At 37.8% G+C, this 22242-nt stretch overlaps 1 protein-coding gene across 3 annotated transcripts in view; it reads right to left on the bottom strand.

Moving 5' to 3' along the window:
- Window positions 1-22242, bottom strand: part of pnp4a (purine nucleoside phosphorylase 4a) — a 151224-nt gene that overhangs the window by 92022 nt on the left and 36960 nt on the right. The window contains exons 2-3 of one of the 3 annotated variants that reach the window (XM_067431933.1): window positions 20767-20885; window positions 14396-14508 (exon numbers count right to left, since the gene is read on the bottom strand). The gene's annotated coding sequence lies outside the window, so the exon portion shown is untranslated. The remainder of the gene's footprint in view (window positions 1-14395; window positions 14509-20766; window positions 20886-22242) is intronic. The other 2 variants (XM_067431935.1, XM_067431934.1) reach the window with 2 other exon arrangements.

Here is a 22242-nt window from a genome sequence, read left to right as displayed (position 1 = left end):
ACAAAAAGTATATGATATGACCCTTTTAAAGACTCCAGATTTCTCACAGTTCAGTGGAAATGCAGACAGACAGGGTGGTTAATCTTACATTAGCATTCCCTGTCTACTCACGCCTTGCGTCAACAGGATGGACACATGCAATCTGGCAACATGCTCCTGGCAGTAACCCAGTTATTCCTTTCCATCTCTGACCTTGTCACTGCATAGGGCATTTGTTAGACAGAGGCTCACCACTAGATAAATATTCTCACATATTACAAATGCTAAAATACTGGCAAACATACACTTGGGCTAACACTCACTAAACTGTACAGTGATAAATGAGGAAGTGGCTAAATGTTCTGCTACCATCCTTCAAAACTAATAATTCACATTAAAAGTCCCCAGAGTGGATGTTCATGTGATTACTGTTTTGTCCATGATACATGGGGCAGAAAGTAGAGCGTTGCTACATATTCTCCAGGGTGTTCAGCAAGACAAATTTAACCTCTGCAACTCCCTGACATGCTTATAACTGTTTATGGCAAACCTGCGAAGGAAATTTTGAGTTACGTTCAGCAAGGACACAGACTGTGAAGTCAGTTTGGCAAGGTGAAGTCTGGGGAATCGGCAGGCTCTCAACATCCCTCACCACCAGAAAGACAGAGTGCATTCTGATCGCTTAAGCGCATACAACCCACACACATATCCTCTCCACCTGGGTGGCTGGTGCTGCCGAAGATACATGTCTTACTCTGAGATGTTTTTAGGCCACAGCTTATCTTTTGTTCACACAACCCTGACTAAAAAACACGGTAGCTACAAGACCTTTTTTCTTTCTTGATACGCGCACACACACACGCACTCTCCCTGTGGTTACCAATTACTCTACCCCAAATGAAAGTCACGAATGGTTAAAAATAAGACTTTGACTCTTTTCCCACAGCAAAACGGTTACCGATGCAGCAGCAAGTATTTTAAGATGGGTGTCAACTAGAGGTGGGGAAAATACATATTTCACGGGGAGATATTGTATCGATACACAAATGGCATATACCAATCTTTTCAGGGCCTGAATTTAGAGCCAGGATTGGGAGTTCTGAATTTTGCAACATGCTTCTAATGTATCTTTCTAAAACAAAATAAATATAATTCAGCAGCACATAACTTTATTTCTATAACTGAACTATAACTGAAAAGGAACAGTGTCACCATTGACTTTGACTTGTTCAATATGTTTTGTAACAACCCATATATGGTTTTGAGTGTGAAAACTACATTTTATTTGGCAACTGCAATTTCTTTTAAAATTTTTATAAAATACAAGCATAGGAAAAATACTGGAAGGGACAAAGGAGATGGATATGAAGAGGTAAAATTAACAGACTGAGAACTTGCTTATTAGAAAAATGTATGTTTTCCTTTGGAGACATGTGCAGCTCAAAAAAAGAGTATAAGTAGCAAAATATTGCAATATATGTATATATCACAATATTACATACCGCAATACTCAGTATATCACTAAATGTTTTAAATCGTAATAATATTGGATTGTGGCTAAAAGGGCTCATTCTTTCCTTGTCAGAATGGGCTTTCAATAAAACTTCGCTGCCTACTGTATGTGGTAGAAAAGCAACACAATTTTTTACCTCTGCTTACTGACTAGAGAAAGCTGTATCCTCCCCTTTTGCCCAGTAGTAGAAAAACTTAACACCCATAATGCACTGGGCATTTTACTGTCCAAGGCCACTCCCACCAGTCTGCGCCTATAGGCTTGAGCAGAGTCAAATACCACCTTGATAGAGTAGGAAATAATTCTTAGTAAACTTTTATAATGTTGTCGACTTGTATTCTTCTTAGGTGCAAGAATTCAAAGAGTAAATGTTTAGCGAGAGTGAGTTATTTTCTGTTTTAAAGGATCAAGAACATTGTAGGGAGTAACTCTGTTAGCCAAACAGAGTTAATTAGGAAGAAAAGGAACGGGGAGCACCTTCTCCTCAACCCCTTGAAGCAGCAAAATTGCATCTCGTACAGGTAAGAAGGTTGTTGTCATTCCATTTTTACCATAATGCTGTTTAAAGAGTAGACAAGAGCCCCTTTCACACTGCGATTCCGGCAAATACACAGATAATGCGACCCGGCATTTGTTTCCGGGCCGCTAGATTTGGTCCATTCACACTGCCAGCGAAATACCGTAATATGTGCGCTTTCACACACAACCCGTAACGGTCCCGTAACGACACGTGACATCCTGATGTGACGTATAATGGCGAGCGATCTCAGCTTCAGCACAGATAGTAAGGAGCTCCGTGGTCTCGCCTTGTGTCCAGTTTGCGCACATTTCTGCTTGTTTAATTTTAGTTTCTGTTGTATACGAAGACTCTCTGCGTTTAAAACACCGACTAGCTCTTCTGGCACTGCAGGGTTGTATTATTGAAAAAACAAGCTCTAGGAGTCGCACGATAACTACGTACACGTTGCGGCATTAGTTTCGGCTTTTGTTCACACAGCGCTCGTCCCGGGTCGAATACCGCAATATTACTAGGTCCCTGACCCGGATCGAATTCGGTAATCAATTCCGGGACGTGGTTGCTTTCACACAGAAGGCAACCCGGCAATGTTCCGGGAATATTGCGGGTCTGACGTGCAGTGTGAAAGGGGCTAAGGTGTGATACAATTCTCAGTGATAAACCTAGTCTTAAAATGTGGACGCACAATGTAGTTTTCTGTAGTTTTAAAAAAAATCCCCGGAACTGTCAAATATCAATGCTTTGCATCATCTTATGGACTTTTGCTGACCACTAAAGAATAAACATTGTAAATTTACATAAACTACAAACAATGTAACTATACAAAGTGGGTTGAAAATTGACAGACTTACACTTTAAGAATCAAGATATCGTATTTAGGGGCCTTTGGTGATTCCCACCCCAATTGGCAGTCATTACAAGACCTAGTTGTAAGTGGGTTGGATATCTAGCAGTCCATTTGCCCATCCTTTTGGTGGCTTTTTCTCTGCAGCTCTCAGTGGATTCTTCACTAATCCTGTGTACTCTGTTAGGTTTATCTCCTTTCTCAATAGGTTTAAGCTAAAAAGCAGGCACTGGATTTCCCTAAACCAGGTTTAAGCTGCTGTAAAAAGGATGCTTGAGTTTTAGGGGGTCTGTTGAACATATTCTACTAGTCTTTATAATAAAAAAGGTGCTAGTTTAGCACAGAAAGGAGGCTTTTAGTTTTGATAGAGAACACAGAGGGGTTTGTGTTTATGTAAGAAAGTATACGGTTACATAAAGTGCTCGCCTCATCTCTCATCTTCTCCGGGTGTTTTGATCTCACAGCAGGCCACCATAGGTTTAGTGAGAGAGACAGATTAACCTCAATACATCCACAAAATTAAATCCTTACAACTACTTGCTACACGGTTCCTATTTTACACTTCACCCACGTGGCATTAGTCTGGATGCGCATTTTCAAAATTAATTGGAAAATATATACTAGAGAATTGGCTTGGAGTGAAAAGCTATTTGTTTATGCTGCCCTCCCGCATTCTCCTTCTGATTAAACACAGTATGGGATTCAACAGTTTTTGAGACCACTTATACTGTATTTTTAGTAAGCTTACATCTAGGTCTAAAATGATTTGCAGCTAATGTTTTCCAGTTATGCTTACTTTACAAGTAATATGACATGTCACCAGATTAATTAATATATCTATATATATTCTATATTCTTAACTATATTTCTTCTTTCTTTTTAATCATCTTGCACGTCACCTGGCTTGTTTTTTTTAGACCAGGCACTGCCAAAGGTCACTTTGTTCAAACCACATCCCTTCTTCTGCTTGTTCACCTATTTGAATTTCCTTTATCTTTTTGAACTGCCATGATTAACTAGGATGTCTATGTAACATGGTAGAAATGTGCCATTTGGTCAGTGTTGTTACTGTTAACTAAAAATACAACTTGTACTTCCATTTATTGTAATGAATTTGAAAAAATAATAAAAAATTAATATAATAGGTGAAAAACATAAATGTAAAAACATAAATGATGTTGCCTTGATATACTAACTGAATTAAAATACTAAAACTGAAAAAATAAATAAATAAATAAACTGAAATATAAAAAATGACATCATAAAGATTATATGGTCAGATACTTGTATCATTATATTTCGACCAAAATCAAGCTCAAATGGAGTTAAAGGGTTTTTGACCACAGCAAATGTCACATATAGGCTACATGATTTGTCCGTCATTAGAATGGCCACATCTGAGGCAGTAAGTCGCATTACGTTTTCATCACCCTAATGGTTTACTGTAGCTATGTGGGTGCTCAGTTTTTTCTGCCATTAAGACAAAATCTAATGTAATAAAGGTGAAGTGCTTCGTAGAGGCTGTTTAAGATGGTATTGGCTATATGACTCAACAAACAAATGCTAGACTAAGACAGTGTTCCCTACTCCTTAAATACATAAAAGATACAGTGCAACCGGAAATTATGTTACAGCCTTGTTATTCCAAAATGGATTCAATTCAATTTTTTCCTCAAAATTGTAATAATACATTTGTTTGAAATCTTTGCAAATGTATAAAAATAAAAAAAAGATGTACGTAAGTATTCACAGCCTATTGCTCAATACTTTGTTGAAGCACCTTTGGCACCAATTACAGCCTCATGTCTTTTTGAGTGTGATACAAGCTTGGCACACCTTTTTTTGGGCAGTTTTACCCATTCTTCTTTGCAGGAACGCTCAAGATCCATCAGGTTGGATGAGAAAAGAAGTTTGGAACAACCAGGACTCTTCCTACACCAGGATTCTTCCTACAGCTGGTGTAAAGCCATTTTCGGTGTACAGCCATTTTAAGATATCTCCAGAGATTGTCAATCAGGTTCAAGTCTGGGCTCTGGATGGGTCACTCAAGAACATTCACAGAATTGTCCCATAACTAGGGATGAGCATTCGATTAAATTTTCTTAGTCGATCGTCGGGAGAATTAACGATCAACTACTGATTAATAATTAATATTTTTATAATAAAATTAATTATTTAAAGGGGTGATGAATTGAGAAATCAAATTTCCCTTGAGCTTTTGATATATAAAAGGTCATGGCAATATATCAATATCCTGTAAGTTTCAGAGTTGAAAACTTCCTTGTTAGTCAAAGAAAAGCTTTTATAGACACCAGGCTCAGCAAACGGTCCTGTGCTTCATACTTACGTCAGCGCGCAACGAAACACCGCCTCTACAGCGTGTCTAATTCAGTAGCCCCGCTCACCAACTCATGGAGGGCTCTTGCTAGCTGGTCAACAACAATAAACATGCCGAGGAAGATTAAGATATTGCGTTAATCCTGGTTGTGGAAGAACACAGTCGCTGCATAACCTTCCTTCGGATCCTAATATTATTAGTAACATAACTTTATTTTTAATGAAGTTCCAGCTCACATGGGGAAGACATAATCACTTCAGTTTACTACGGAATCATATGTAAACAAATCTCAGGTCGATGCTGGATTTGGATCAGACAGGAATGGTGCAACACACTTATGTGAGTAAAACTTGTTTTTATATGTAATAGTGTTGCATTGTTATAGATCATTTTGCTAAGGTGTACGTGTCTAACAGAAACATACCTTTAGCAAGCTGGATTTAGACAGTAAGGGCCAGGGCTCGCAAAGCCTGGCAGGCTGATTAATCTCATTACCGTATTTCCTCAAATAAAAGCCTGTAGTCAATTTAGCGCCTGGCCTCTGATAGTGGCCGGGGGTGTGGTCAGCACGAACAAATAAAAGCCGGTCTCAAATAAATCCTGCATTACAAACAAGAAGAGACAGTCCAAACTACATGCGGTTATGGGGTTTTACTGACCGTCCAATGGAGTTACAAGGTTTTGTCACAAGCTCTTTTCAATACATTTCAGTAGTTAAAGGGGGGGTGAAACACTCAGTTTCAGTCAATCTGATGTCAATCTTGTGTACCTATAGAGTAGTATTGCATCCTTCATATCTCCGAAAAGTCTTTAGTTTTATTATATTTATAAAAGAAATATAGGCTGTACCGAGTCTTTCCGGAAAAAAACGAGCGCCTGGAGGTGTATCGTGTGGGCGGAGCTAAAGAATGACGATCGGGCACAAAGCAGTGACGTCCTCAAGCGTGGAGAAACCCAAGTATGCTATCGACCCATGTATGCTATCGATCGGATTCAGCTAATACGTGATCCAGAATCAGGCTGTAATAAATTGAACAGGAGAAACAGCAGCAGCAGGACGTCCGTCTCTGTGGTATGTACTGTATTTAGTGGCCTGTCAACATTTGTGTGTCTTTACTCGCAGTTTATGAGGACATGATTCGGTTTATGGACTATTGTATGCGACTAAACCTTAGCAGTAGCAAGCAAAACGGTTTTGCACGTCAGACTAGTGTAACGTTATATGGAGTAACGTTAACCTTTTAGCGCATTTGAATGACGAAGCACGCGATCGTGCCGTTTACTGATGTTTACTCACGCGACGATAGCCAACAGCACAGACATTTGAAGCAGTTTTACTCACCGGCTGCTTCCAAAGCAGGACCGAACCTTTATCGCTGGGACCGCTCCGTCAAAAACACACTTCTTTGGTATGATTTTGTGAAGTCCTGTGACAGCATTGACCGTGGAAATCCGCGACATTGTGAAGCTTCCCGTCATTTCTGCGTTCATATCGGTTCAAATGCATCACTGCCTTCCGGGAATGCTGTGCTGAAGCGTTGATATCACCCATAGGAATAAAGTGGAGCGAGAGCGCAGCGCGTCATAAGTGTTCAAGGACGAGTGGATCTGCATCTGAGTGAGTGTTTATGGGCGTGCATTTCCTCTCTCGCTCTAGTCACGCGCGCGCACCCTACCGGGAGAAGAGCCCGTACGGCCCATACAAGGACCTTCCGTTCTATCAACGTCAAACCAAGCCATACTCGAAAAAAACTCTCCGAAATTTGTGAGAAACCGGAAGGAGTATTTTTGACAAAGAAATACTCCATCAAACATCCAACATTAGTTTTTGAAACTTTGTCTATGTTTAGGATGGGAATCTAAGTCTTTAACAGTGTAAAAAGCTCAGTGTGCATGAAACAGCATTTCACCCCCCACCCCCCACCCACAGACAGATTTAAAGGGTGCAAAACATGCCTATAATGCCTATGCATAAATCCGGCCCTGGAGGTGATGTCCCCTGACAGAGACCCCAAAATCAGTAGCTGAATATCAAACAGTTCCCTGCTGATTTAAAACCATATAAAACATAGGATGAGATATAAGTGTGAATAAATAACTAGTGATGCTTGTAAGCCACAACTTGTAAGCTATAACCATAACCAGATTAGCCCTAATATAATTTAAGTTTCAACATATCAGCCTTGTGTCAGACAGGATGCCTCCACGAGTGACACAGTAACCTTGTGCTCAGGAATGACTGTGAGAGAAAAATAAAGATAAAGATGCAATTCAAGCTGAGGATTAGTTTTTGTAGTCATAGAGCAGAACGAGGCCTGAGAAGTGATTTAAAGTATACAAATTGTAAAGGTGCACCTGCATAAAAATGCAAAAGCAAGGAACCGCCAAAACATCTTGTCTGAAGCAAAAAAAGGGCGTCTTGAATATCAAAATAATGTTTCTGCTCTTTTCTCTGGCAACAGTTATGCTGTTCTGTTCTATTACTAGATATTTGCACTGCTTCACTGATCCCTTAGCTGAACACGGTGAAGTCATTCATCATGCTATCCAAAGAAAGACTGTACAATAAATGTGCACTTAATAGTTTCCACGAAAGGGCCCTGGCAAGCTTTTTGAACTGCCACATATGATTTGAACTTTACAACCAACATTCGTCATGTTTTAGCAACACAGCCATGGTTATTCATGGTGAGAGCCAATCGGTAGCTGACTCACCCATCACGCAACACTGGTGCGTTAATACTTTGTAATTAAACAGCCAACACAGTTTTTGCAGACCCAGCAAAAAGGGACTGAAGATGGGATCGTTCCAGTTCATGTTTTCTGAACCAATTTCATGCACAATTTGCTCTGTGCTGGATGAGAGCAGTGTGTGAGCGTGCCACTGAATCTCTGGCCTGTCTTTCTGACACAGAAGAAGATTCAGTCTGCTTTAGAATGCCGTTTCATTCTATGATGCTACTCTCTACGGACTGCAAATCTGACGGAGAGGAGAAAAGACCTCTGGATCATGCTAAAAGACACACTATCTATTTAGTCTGAAATGTTTGGTCACTTAAAGGGATAGATCACCAAAAAAAAAAAAAAAAAAAAAAAAAATCTGTAATCATTTTATCCCCCTTTATTCTTCTGTGGAAAATTGTTCATACTTTTAACTGTTTCAACTGTACACAATTGACTTTCACTATATTGACAAAAAAATAAAATACAGCTGAAAAATGTCTTATATGTAGTTACTAGGGTGTTGCTATGCAGTTACTGAGGTATTTGAATGTTTTTTGTTTTTAATCATACAGCTATATGAGCTGGTTCCTGTTTATAATATTTTGGTCTGTAGTCTCAGGTCCCTCCTTCAGTGTAAGTCTATGGGATTTTTTCCACCTGTTATTTTTTTCCGCAATGTGAATATCTTTCAGAAAAGGGTCCTGTACTTCACGATTCCATCTTTCAAACTTTAGTTAGTGTGTAATGTTGCTGTTAGAGCATAAATAATACCCGTAAAAATTATAAAGCTCAAAGTTCAATGCCAAGCGAGATATTTTATTTAACAGAAGTTCCCTTTCAAAGCCTACAGCTAACGGCCGGTTTGGACTACAGCAGGAAGTGCAGGGATGTAATGACGTCACTAGAACCGTTTGTTGACTAACCCTCCGCCCACAAGAACGCGCAAAATAGGGGGCGTGGTCTTCTTGCTCTCCCACATGGAGAAGAGCGCGCATTCATCGCTTGCATCTCCCCGTTATGGTAAGAGGCGGGACCTTTCCGGGCAAAGTGCGCTAAGCTGCTGTCCAATCACAACACGGGAAGCGCTGCCCAATCAGAACTCGTTACGTGTTTCTGAAGGAGGGACTTCATAGAACAAGGAAATCATCAGGCTGTTTTTAGGACAGAGGAAACAGCGCTGTACAGATAAGTAAATTGTGTGAAAAATACTGTGTTTTTTACACGCGAAACATGAACTCATGTTATATTGCACACTGTAAACATAATCAAAGCTTCGAAAACACGCAAAGAACGGGACCTTTAAGCTCACCAGAGCTGCATTTATTTAAAGTCCCAGTTAACTGGAAGTAGCAAGTGAGTTTTCCACAGTGCTGTGACGTTTCCAAGTGAAACGGAATATTGAATAGAGGGAAGGGTTTTACTTTAGCGCTGCTCCTCTCCATCGATCGTTCATAGCAGACTAACGGTTGGAGGGGAGTGTTTAAGCAATTTCAAACCTAAGCAGTCAAACTGCCAAGGAACGCCGTTTCCTTTCAGATTTTGATTAAAGATTACCGCAACAAACATTTTTTTTCCTGTGCATTAATTTGCACGGATTAACTGTTCACCATAAGACCTGTAATGTGTGCTAACAAAGTAAATAGGGTCGATTTTGCTTTCATGAGGAGTTTAATTAAAAAAAATACAGTAAACATTAATATTGCTAATTATTATATTAAAATAACTGTTTTCAATATTAGTATATTTAAAAATGTTCATTCCTGTGACGGCAACATTTTCAGCATCATTACTCCAGTGTCACATGATCCTTCAGAAATCATTCTAATATGCTGATTTGGTGCTCAATCAACATTTCTTATTTTTAATTCAATGTTAAAAACAGTTGTACTACTTAATATTTAACTTGAAATATCTTTACTGTGACTTTTGTACATCCTTGCTAAATAAATGTATCTTTTCCTTAAAAAAACGCACTAACCCAATAATAATAGTCATTTATTATTTGCATTAACAAGCACTTCTAAATTGAGGTGTAAACTGCACACTGCAATGTTAAAGGGATAATTCACCCAAAAAAAGAAAATTCTGTCATCATTTATTCACACATAAGTTGTTCCAAACTTGTATGAATTTCATTCTTCTGCTGAACAAAAAAACCCATATTAGGGAAAAAATACTATGAAAGTCAATAAGGTCCATGCACTGTTCGGTTACCAACATTCTTCAAAATATCTTCTTTTGTGTTCAGCAGAACAAAGACATTACAGACGGAGTAAACGATAACAGAATTTTAATTTTTGGGTGACCTATCCCTTTAACTGTTCTTAAAAAGCTCTTTTTCTTCATTTTTTATAATGTATTCATATATACACATGCAAGCGTATGTGTGTTTCAGCTGCCTGTCCTGCTTGAGTGTGTAGAGAAGAGGGAGGGTGTGCATTTGGCCTCTGTGCTTCCTCTGACGCTGAGGTTAAATCTCCTCTCTTCTCTCCTCTCCTGTTTAGCAGCTGCAGCAACACAGTAGGGAAGCCCACAGGCAATCTGCTCCAAACACACCCTAAAATCCCAGCACTACGTATTATCGAGCACACACACACACTGGGCCATGAAATGAGCTTCCTCCACAGAGCCCACCCTTCATTTACTGCCTGTTTTATTTATTTATCTCCTAAAGCAGAACAACTAAAGGGCGTCTATTTCCTATAGCACTGCATTGAAACTCTTTTGAGACTCAAATTTAATGTGCAAGGTGCCCATTTCCGACAGACAGCATTTGACAGTCTACTTCAGATTATCTGCAAAGAGATAATAACCACATAAGCAAGTAGACATGGTAAAATGTACAAACGCACATTAATACACACACACACCATAGACATAATGATCATTATACTGTCCTAACTCTAAACCTACCCATCACAGAAAACGTTCAGCATTTTAAATTTTCAAAAAACATCCCTTAGTATGATTTATAAGCTGTTTCCCTCATGGGGACCAAAAAATGTCCCCACAAGGACAAGGATTTGGGATATTGTGTCTACATAATGTAGGGTTTACCAGGACACACACACAATAAAGGTTAGAGTAACTCAAAGGGCAAACAAACTTGTATCATTTAAAAAACACAGGGACGGGGAATAGAGGAAGACAAACCTACAATTAGGAGAGTTGAGCACAGTTGCCAAGTCATTCCCCTTGAAATCCCCCTTTAATCTATCACAGGGGGTGGGTTGTCGTTGCAGGGTGTTGTCATGACAGGTAATGAATTACAGACCCTCCCCTGTTTAAAAAGACCTCACCTTGCAATGTGTTCGTGGTTAGTAGCATGTGGGGATGATTTGGACAACAGAAAGAGGCCAAATGAGGATCAGTTGGGTCACAGATCTCTAGTTTCACACAGTTTTTCCCCACTATCCACTGCTTCAGGGGATTAAAATGCAACTGTCTGCGTAAAAAGCTTCATCACATGCTACCAGACATTTTGGGCAGATTTCTTTAAAGATGTAGCCACATATTCAGAACTGTGTCCACCTTCGATAGAGTTCATCCAAAAAATTTAATGTTTCAAGTCATACATGTTTGGAACAACAAACCTGATGGTAGAGATTTGATTTTTTGAGGGGTAAACTATCCCTTTAGCGGTTACGGTCCTGCTTTCAAGCCTGCTTAGGAAACACAATTGACAAAACGATTTGTCTGATTGGGTGTAGAAGACAGTTTTAATCACACCACACTCAGGTCCAGTCAGCCAGATTGATTCAGATTTTCCAATTACTTTTAATTAGTTCCTTTCAATCGTTTGGTAAAAACATCTGGTTCCTAAACAGTACATCTTGAATAAGGACCAAGAAAGAAAGTTATTTAGGAAACAAGTATGTTTAAAAGCCTCTGAAGCACTTTGAAAATTAGGCTGACAGTCTCTGGGTATTAAAAAAATCTGAATCTCCGGAGTGATTCAGGTACAGTTGAGGTTGTTTTTGTAAGCTGTTTAACGTCAGCACACTCTTGACAGAATTTGGCTTGATTCTGCACGATAATCCATTTTCACAGTCACGCTTCACTGTGTCGGGGAACCATTTGGTGTGGCATTATAAATATGCGCGCAGTCCCTCTCCTTTAGAACTGCTTTTGCTCCAGACTAATGGTAAACCACACCATGCAGGTGAAGGGATCCAGTGAGCACAGAGAAAAGTAGAAATTAGAAAAGTGAGAATAAGTGATTTCACTGACAAACAGGCCTTGTCCTAATGACAACAGCATCCTCTAAAGGTCAGAATGGTTACTTCAGTTGATATAGAGGGAAAAAAGCTGAGGGTGACGCAAAGTGCACTGCACTCAGTATAAACGTCCTCACTGGAATGGAATGGCTGCCTGCCTGCCTGACTGTTATAAAAAGTACTTCTAAAATGACAATGGTAATCATTAGAATTTTTTGTTTTTGCAAGATGATGATCAGAAATACCTTTAAGATGACTGCCAGATTGGCCAACGCAAAACAAACAAAGACTTGAAGAAATCAACATTTTGCCTAGTATACGATTTAATGGGAAAAAAATATTTACTTTAGATTTCAACTGAAGGAGCATCGGAATCTCACAGGGACTTGGAATTGGGCTCTTCTGAATTAAGGACAATAATTATACGCATCACTTCTTCAGTACACAAAAGATGTCTAGCTTATTTTGAATGTAAGCCAATGGGGTCCAAAGTTGTTTTGGTTCACATTGACTTTCAGTGTGTTAACACAAACAGTTCTTAAAAACAATTTTTTTAAGTGTTGAAGAGATCAGACTTATTTTTGCCTATAGCACACGATTAAAAAAGGTTAAAAAAAAAAAAATCTGGTGGATTTCAACTGAAGGAACATCAGATTGTCATAGGGACTTGGGCTCTTCTGAATTTTAGCCTTTTCACTTTAAGGACGATAATTATGATATGATATATGACAATTATTAAAAATTATAATCAAAATAAAGGCTTTTACCAAAACCAAAATTAAAGTTTTCATTTAGCCCGAAAACGGAAACAAAAAATAAAGTTTTGGTAATTACATTATTGGGGTAATTGAACTCTATGTTTCGGTCAATGATTTTGGTCCTCAAAAATGATTTTAGCTGAAAGCGATGCATCACTTTTCACTGTAAAAAAAAAAAAAAAGAATGTCTCCAATTGAAAACGTTCTAGTGACTGTCTGATCACATCTAAATTTTTCCGTAGGCCAAATTGAATTTCTGTGAACTGATGCAATTTAATTCACAGAAATTCAATTTGGCCAACTGAAAAATGTAACTGTGAAGAGACAGTCACTAGAAAAATTTCAATCGGAGACCAGAATTTATTTTGTGTTCGTTCTAATTCTAAAAGAATAGACAAGTTTATACCACAATCAGAATCAATTATGACACAGAGGATTGATATGGTTGGAATCACTTTTAAGAGTGATTTTCCAGCTTTTTCCATTTAGTTATTGAGATACCCTTCTAAGTGTGAACGGGCCAGTAAGCAATCACCAAAAGCACTCTACCAACCACACTGCAATATGGTTGAAATCACTGAGAACATTTTGAAACCACATAGCAACACTCTGGTAACCACCCACAACATCTTGGCATTATGGAGGCAACTTTTACTTACAATTCTGTGAACAAGAAAACATCCTTTTGTTTCACAGAATCCATTTACAAAAAGGAAACTTGTTCAAATTCTTAGGCCCACATATGGTGTATTTAATGTAAAGACTTTTAAATCAAATTTAACAGACTACAGGTCAATGTTTTTATGTACTGTATAGTTTACAGGTTGTCCAATGTATATTATAAGCTGTTGTAAACTACATTTCTTAATTAAGACTAGAGAAACAAGATTTATTAAGGTACAAGGGACACAACACGATTTCTAAAATAACACAGCAGCTTGGAGGCAATAATTAAATAAAACAATCATTAAACAACCTCATTAATGGAGAGTTGTGACTTTATATCATAATAATGAGAGTGTCCTTGAGTTAGTACATGTATAGCACCAATGTTTGTCCATCACCTGCACTGAGGGCACAGAAACACTCATCAGCATTTACATGGGTAACGTCAAAGGTTAATGCGAAGCCGCTCAACTAATTAACTAACAGTTTGACTTCCCTGCCTTGCCTTTGTTTGGCTACAGACAGTCCTCCTCTCACCTCATGCCAAGATAATTTTGCCTGCCACACACCTATTGAATGCTTAAATGGGTTTTCTTATGTGGAACAGATTGCTCGGTCTTGGTAATGAAGGTGCCATATTTGGCGATAATGGACATGGGTTTCGAGTTATCTCCAGATATTTCTTTTTATGTTATCATAATTGCTAAGCGTCACCAGGGGAGGCATGGTACCTTTGCAGAACCTTGATGGAAGTGAAGCAAGGTCACACTGACAAATGAGTGTGTCAGCAACCGCTGGACTCCACATCACTTTCACATCCTGTGGTGTGTATGACTTACGTGTTTAGGCGTTAGGCGTTTGCTCAGGTTGTTTCTTTTGTCACTTCTTAACACATTGTCCAAGCCCTCATGTGGTGAGCTTTAACCATGGGATTTGATCTCACGCAAGACATCTGTGGAAATAATATATAATGAGGGTTGGAATGAGGCCATTATGAAAAGTTGTAATTTTATGTGTCAAATGACCTTTCAAGAAGTGCTTTGTCTCTAATATCAAAATATGAGAAAACCATTAAGTCATCCTCTATGTTATGGAAAGGTCTCGTGGCCTTTTTTTGGACTTAAATAAAAACTTTAAGATCATTGAGATTATTGAGATCATTGATTTTTAATTTGTAAAGAATCTTTACTATAAACCTATAAACATTTAAAATATTTTTTATTTAATTTTTTTTCCAGCAAGGACACTATAAGGATATTATATTAATTAAAGTGGAAGACTTCCATTTCAAATAAATGATGTTCTTTTGAACGTTCTATTCATCAAAGAATCCTGAAAAACTGTTTTAACAAGACTGGAGTAATAATGCTAAAAATTCAGCTTTGCCATCACAGGGATAAATTATATTTTAAAAGATATTAAGATGCAGATATTAAGATTAAATTGTAATAATATTTTACAATATTTCTGTTTTTACAGTGGTGTTGTTCAAATAAGTAGCTTGCCAATTCTTAAATGATTTAAAACACATTATAAAAGTCTTTACTAACAATGTAAAAATGCTGCCAAGAAACAAAAAAGTGAAAAGGTTTTATTCAAATGAAGAAAAACAAATGTAATATAATATGACCGACAACCTGAAAATCTTAGATTATAATGAAAACAGTATGTGCTAGATCAAGTAGAAATGGTCCTTTTACAGTGCAACAACTACAATTACATTTAAATCTACAAATAAAATCTCAAGGCAATTTGCAGTTGGCATGTCTTTTTTTTTAAACACAGACAGTCTGCATTTCAAATAGGTATTGCATCAGCAATATTTGAATCTAGCAGCTCTGTGTAGATAAAATGAGGCTATAAACAAGATTATTGTTATTATATGTTTATTGTTTACCACAAAACCCCACCTAGAGCACATGTATGTTACTGTTCTTAATATATATATTTTTTTTTATAAAACTATAATATATATATATATATATATAAATTAAAATAAAATCTAAAATGTGCAAACATACTGAAATAATCATCCGTATAATTCAGCCTTACAGTCAAATTGAAAGCTGTTTCTAAAATTCATCCTGCACTCACTTATGCATATGTATTTGTGTGTGTGTGCGTGTGTGCTGTCATGTGTCTAAATGTTCCTTGGGGCTTTATCTAGTGTCACCAGGCATCAGACAGACTAGGCCGTCTCTGAGCCATGCGTTCGCCCATATACACCCTGATTAGGCTTCCCCCATCTCCCAAATGTGCATACTGACAGAAGGAATTGGACAAGGTCACTGAATGTTACCATGACAACCAGACACGCAAGCTGCAAGGCTTCAAAGAAATCTCCTCCCATTTTCCTGCATAAAAAGCTTAGCGGGTAAGCATGTGTGTAAAGTGAGATATAAAATCAAAAGCCAATATTCAAAAACATTTTCACATTCAAACCTGTTTTCAGAACAGACTTGCAAAACTAAATGTAATTTTATGATTTTCTTCATCTCTTTAAAAAAAAAAAATGTATGCAATGTAGGCTGCTTTAAAGTGAAGAAGATAAATGTATTCCCCTCTTTCTGTGTGTGTTTGCATTGTTGGCTACCAGTGAAGCGTCAGATTAGAGCTGATGTCCGTGTCAGTCTGATGTGATAGATGGAGCCAATCTGGATTGAGCTTGTCACAGAGTTTGACTGATACAGCACCATCCACCACACACAAACCCAACATCTGTCACTCAAACTCAACAACCGCTCAAAGCTCAACAATTTTTTTTGTGTGTGCAAATGAAACTGACACTAGCCACAACACATGTCAAAACAAACCGGGGCTAGTTGTCACATGACCTATATGACAGTTTTGAGTTCAAATTTAAAAGTGAAATTTAAATACTTTTTGTGAAATATGTCTATATGAAACTAAATTTCGAATAACATATTTTTATGTTATTACAAATATAGCCGTTGACACTTGCATGCTTTTAGCACTTGCTGTTCATAATATATATACATTTCAACCAAAGGTTTACTGAATTGAATCTGTTGTTGTGATTTATGGAAGTATATCTATATAACTATATAAAAAAGTATAAATAGTACAAAGTAAAGTAAAAAAAAAAAAAAAAAGGCTCTACACAATAAAATATTTTAGTTTGGCTTAAAGATCTATAGGCCAATTGATTATAAAAACTGCCCATTGAGCCCAATTTTAAACTTTTCCAGGTCTAGAAATTTATTGTAAAAATTTTTTATTGTGAGTTGTGAAAAAAAAATAAAATTATAAATATTTTTTCAATTGTTATTTTAATGCTTTATGTGTCCTATTTTGAATAATTTGAAGTCACTTTGAGGCCCCCTAGTGGGCCTAGAACCTCTGTTGATAACCACTGCTCTAAGGTTAAGGTATATACACAAAATGACACATTTGTCAACAAATAGAAATTACTTTATCAATATTGCTTCAGAAAAAATGTACAAGAATATACTTTGGATGTGTACTTTAAAGAATTATAAATGATGGGAGATAATATCTGACAATCCAGCTTGTGTTCACTAAAAGAGAAGTTTATATTGGAGGATGGACATCTGGGCAAATAAAAGGTGATGAAAAGTCCACATGAAATTAACTGGCTTTTATTATAAATATATGTTAGCCTCACTGTTATCTATAAGGTAGAAAAAATGCACATTTAGGTCTCGCATTAAGGCCCCGATCAGACAGAACGCGCTTTTCAGGTTTGAAAACTTGAGGCCTTTTTTGGTTGACGTTTTTATTTTTATTTTATTTTTTTAAAGAACAGTGTACTGTGTTTTTTCAAATGTTGTTAGGTAACCCTCGAATCAGCTGTGCTGCAAGTCTAATCAAGGTAACGGTCACCACAATGGAGGGCCTTGCCATTCATTCAATTGGACAATGGAAGAAAAAAAAAACCGCAATGACATTGGGCGCTTTTCTGCTCAGAGTTGATTTATTTTTTAACTTCATGCGCTCAGAGCACTCCTTCAAAAACACAGGTGATTAAAACAGGGGGCGTCCGGGGCGCATAAGCAGCGCACATAATGCTCTCTGCCACCTCTCACTGTAAAAACAATTCTGATCGAGGCCTAAGATATATGAGCATTCAAAATGTACAGTCTCTCACGTCCACCAATATGGATAAATGTTTTTGATCACGCTGCACTTCAGCTTCTCATCAGATTTTCTGTCCAATCAAATTCTTTCTACAATCGAAAAAGCGTCCAACTCACCAATATTATAAATAGACGCTAGTTGCAGCTGAAATCGGTCACTTGATCACACATTTACTATTTTCTACATGGTGAATGGCACATAGTGCACTATATAGGGGCTAGGGAGCAATTCAGACTTTGTAAAGAAACCCTATGAAGCTATAGACTGAACGCATGTGCATGACATCTCCGATTTCACAAATTCAAATTTTTGTAGTTTACACAGAGACAATAATGGTAATGGGCCCTATTTTAATGATCTGAGCGCATGTTCTGAAGTGCATAGCGCAGGTGCTCTTAGTGTCTGTATCCACTTTTGGCGCAGGTGTCTGTATCCACTTTTGCTAGTTTAATAACGGAAAAAACCCGTCTGTGCACCAGGCACATGGTCCAAAAGGGTTGTACCTAGTCTCTTAATGAGTCATGGGTGTGTTTTGGGCGTAACATGCAATAAACCAATCAGTCTCATCTCCCATTCCCTTTAAAAGCCAATTGTGTGTGCACCATGGCGAATTCGCTATTTACATGCGAAAAAACTCTTCTCCAGAGCGTAATCCTTTTATTTTTTATATTTACTAATGTTTGTGGGCTGCTGCACATAATAATGTAGGAGTGCACCTGTCTATAGTCGCATATTACTAACGCACCCTTTAAACAACACTAAAAATACAGACTATTGACTTTAGACCAGGTTTTTGTTGGTCAATGGCACAGTCATTTTTATATTCCTCAAAATAGCAACACGCCAACAATGCGCCTGAACACACCTTGCTTTCAGTGCAAACAGATGGGCTGTGTCCTGAAACTTGCAAAAAACACTTGCATTGTGTCTGGCATCGCATTGCGCAGAATGTGTGAATAAGCCCATTGTTTTCAAAAACTTGCACTTTGCATCGCATTTTCAAAAGATAGCATCTTTAGGGCCCAAAATGCTGTTTTTCTGCAAACGAAAAATACACATAAAACCTTTTCCATTTTTAGTTGAAAACGGTGTTGTGTAATCAACCCCTAAGATTCAAAATACCAAGCTTTTGTCACACCAGTGTTCATGGTTTTGCTGCGAGTTTTCAAACAGAGCTCTTTGGGGACCAGCTGGGTTTGATCCCCCCAACACATCCCTGAAGCCCAAGTGGATTTCAGATATAGTTTAAGCTTTAATGAGCCTGAGCCTGAGCTGCATTCCCTCCCATCCTGCTGCTGAAAAGCATGCTCCATTATTTAAAGCCATTACTTCACGTCTGAAGCACTCGTCTAAATGAATACTGGTCTGGAAAGACAGTTGAGCGTTAGATCCAACAAAATGAGCTATTAAAGTCAGCCCGGGCTCGCCAAAGCTTCAATAAGTCATTTGAAACACAGTCTGGTGATAGATATTAACACTATAACATCTGCCACAGAAATGCAAAATGGCATGCATTGCAATATACTTAAAGTAGGCAAGGTTCGAATGGAATTTATAAACTACAGCCCAGTGCCCTTGTGGTAAGGTCATTAGTTGCTATTTGAAGAAAGGCTCAAATCACTCTTTAGCTTCAGAGTTACCACATTAAATGGATGGATTACACTAGGCACTGGATTACACTAGCAAAGCAGTGGAATACCATAAAATATACAACCAAACAGAACTAGTTTAATAAAACATTACAGGGCTCAACAATAAGGATGGCCTTGGGTCAGTTTGAGAGAGTTTCGTCCAGAGCTCCATCACAACTGATTTTGTTGTTGTTAGCTGATCGGTAAAAAGCACTTTTATGCTTTCAAATTTAAACATTTAATATAGATGAGGTTTTACCCAAATTTGTGACGATATTGAAAGCATCAAAAAGAACTACAAAGTTCTGTGTTTAAAGCTGGAAAAATGCACAAGCATAAGGATTTGAGCGAGTTTGACAAGGGATGCCAAATTATGATGGCTAGATGACTTGGTCAGAGCATCTCCAAAACTGCAGCTCTTGTGTGGTGTTCCCGGTCTGCACTGCTCAGTATCTATCAAAATTGGTCCAAGGAAGGAAAAGTGGCGAACCGGCGACAGGGTCTTTTTTTCATCTCATTGTTAGGCGGACCTAGTGCGAAAATAGCACTGGCCAATTAGGCACGTTATTTGGACTCCGAGCACAATATTAGGGTGTATCAGTATCATCTGATCGGCGTATATTATTTACATTTATACATTTACATACAGAAATATATGGCTAAAACACTCTTGTGGTAGGATCAGTGAAAATGTTAGCAGAGCAAGTAAAACTGGACGACTGTCCCAATTGGCCGGAAGGAAGAAAAATCTTTATTGTTTAGCCTGGCATTGGTGATGAAATTAGTTTAGACTAGAGCACATCAATGTGTTTACATCATTCTTTTTTGTGATGACCCCACAAATTGCTTAAAAGGGGATTTCAGAGCAGATGTGGACGTTGTTGATAGACTTTGCATTGACCTCATTAACCTCATGGCAGTAACTACACCTCTCTGCTGCCAAACACACACACATGATATAGGTAATTGACAATCATAGTCACTTTAAGACTATGAGCTGTTAAAACTTCTCGGAGGATTTCACAGACAAGCTCAACAGGGCTTATTTATTAGTTCATTGATCATCTTATTGGTGCAACCATTAGTGAACTACAGGTGAACTTATCAGTTGTCTTTCCAGTGGCATCAATTACTTCATCCATTATTCCTGGAACAGCAGACAAAATCCAATTTTAAACCCAATCAAGACAGTCATTAAACGGCTATTAGTGACCAGAAGTGAGATCTCAGCAACAATCCAATCGGTAAAATCTTTCCTGATATGACCCAAGCAATGACCTCATCAGTGACCCCTCAGAAAACTCCACTAGTCCCCTCACCTAGTGACCTTGTCATTTACCTCACTGATGGTTTCATGTACAGCCTTATTGATTACCTCACTGTCGTTACCTTGTGTCTTTCTATCACACTGCAAATTCAATTATGTCAGATCATTATACAAGTATATTTGTGATCCTAACCTGAAATTTCAGAGAATCCAGGTTTAGTTCCATGTTATAGCTGCCTGTAGACTGCAGGTGAATCCGTGCAAATGCAGATTACCTCATGTATACGAGCAGGTTCCTGGCATCCTAGATTGCTGTGGGAATAGTGCCATCATGAGGACTTCATAATCAGTGTATGCATAGATGGCTTGTAAACAATGTCTACATAATTGTCTACATTATATCTTATCAAGTAGTAGGGACAATGTATTGTGGAATCATTATCCCAAAATAATTCAGGAAAATAATATGTAGTTTAGCCTACTTACTAACAGAATAAATAAGTAATAGTATTAGTTACATTAGTAGCCTATTACTGTAGTATTTTACTAATAGGCCTGACTAAAGAACATTACTACCTAAAATCACTAATTGTTATTTTACGTTGATTATTTAGCATACTTTCTGAATTAAAAATATTCCAAATAGAGGCCTATTTGATATTTCATGTTTATTATTTAGCACACCTTCTGAATCCATAACAATGTAGGAAGCAACAAGACAAATCCAAACCAGTAATATATTACAATCCAAGATACATTTTCTATGAACTAGCTCTATCACATTCCTCTCTTTTCTGCTCTCGTATCTCAGTTCGTGGTTCTTACCAGGGCCGTAACCACCATTGACACTGTTAGGGACAATAATTAGAAATTACAAAATGACTAGGGCCGGGACCCGATTAAAAAAATTAATCTAATTAATTAGAGGCTTTGTAATTAATTAATCAAAAGTAATCGCATTTTAATTGCATATAAATATTTGACCTGAGAACAATGAGAAGTAATTTCCATTGAATATTGAATAATGACTGAATACATAAGCTTAATCAACAAAATATTGTTTATTTATTTCAGTCCAGCAGACTAGCCATTAAGTTTGCCATTAAGTTTAGCAAAAGCATATTTGTGATATTTGAGGCTCGATGTGCTGCGGTGATACGCAAATTCCTTGTTGTATTCTGTGTCGATGCTTCCATCCTCTCAAATTTGCACACAACCATGTTCTTGACGACGCTTCCATTCTTTCGTTTTTTTAAAACAAAATTTCCCATCCACGGGGCCAAGCAAAGCAGTCTCATCAGCTTCTTCGTTCACGTTCACTCATGGTTTGTTGTTGTCGTGACTCCGGAGCGCTAGTTGGTGTTCCAGTATAATCGGTCCGTCGAAACTCGTTCATTGAAAAACGTTCCGCGGTGCAAAAATAAGTGTGATTACATTTTTTTTTTTTTTTTTTTTGCGTAATTAATTAACTCGTTAAAGTCCCGGCCCTAAAAATGACATTCCGTTATGCACCGCTCAGTTTACTGACGGCAGAAAGATTTAAAAGACATGTGCAATTGATTACCAACTAAAGTTCCTTTCAATGAGAATCATTCGTTTTTGCAGTCAGTGGCTCTTCAAAGCCATCTTGTAAGGTGTAAGTCGATGTAAATATTTGACGACTGTTTTA

This window comes from Pseudorasbora parva, chromosome 22 (genome assembly GCF_024679245.1).
Source record: "Pseudorasbora parva isolate DD20220531a chromosome 22, ASM2467924v1, whole genome shotgun sequence".
NCBI lineage: Eukaryota > Metazoa > Chordata > Actinopteri > Cypriniformes > Gobionidae > Pseudorasbora > Pseudorasbora parva.
Note: the sequence above shows the minus strand (reverse complement) of the source record. Positions and strands in the feature narration are given on the sequence as shown.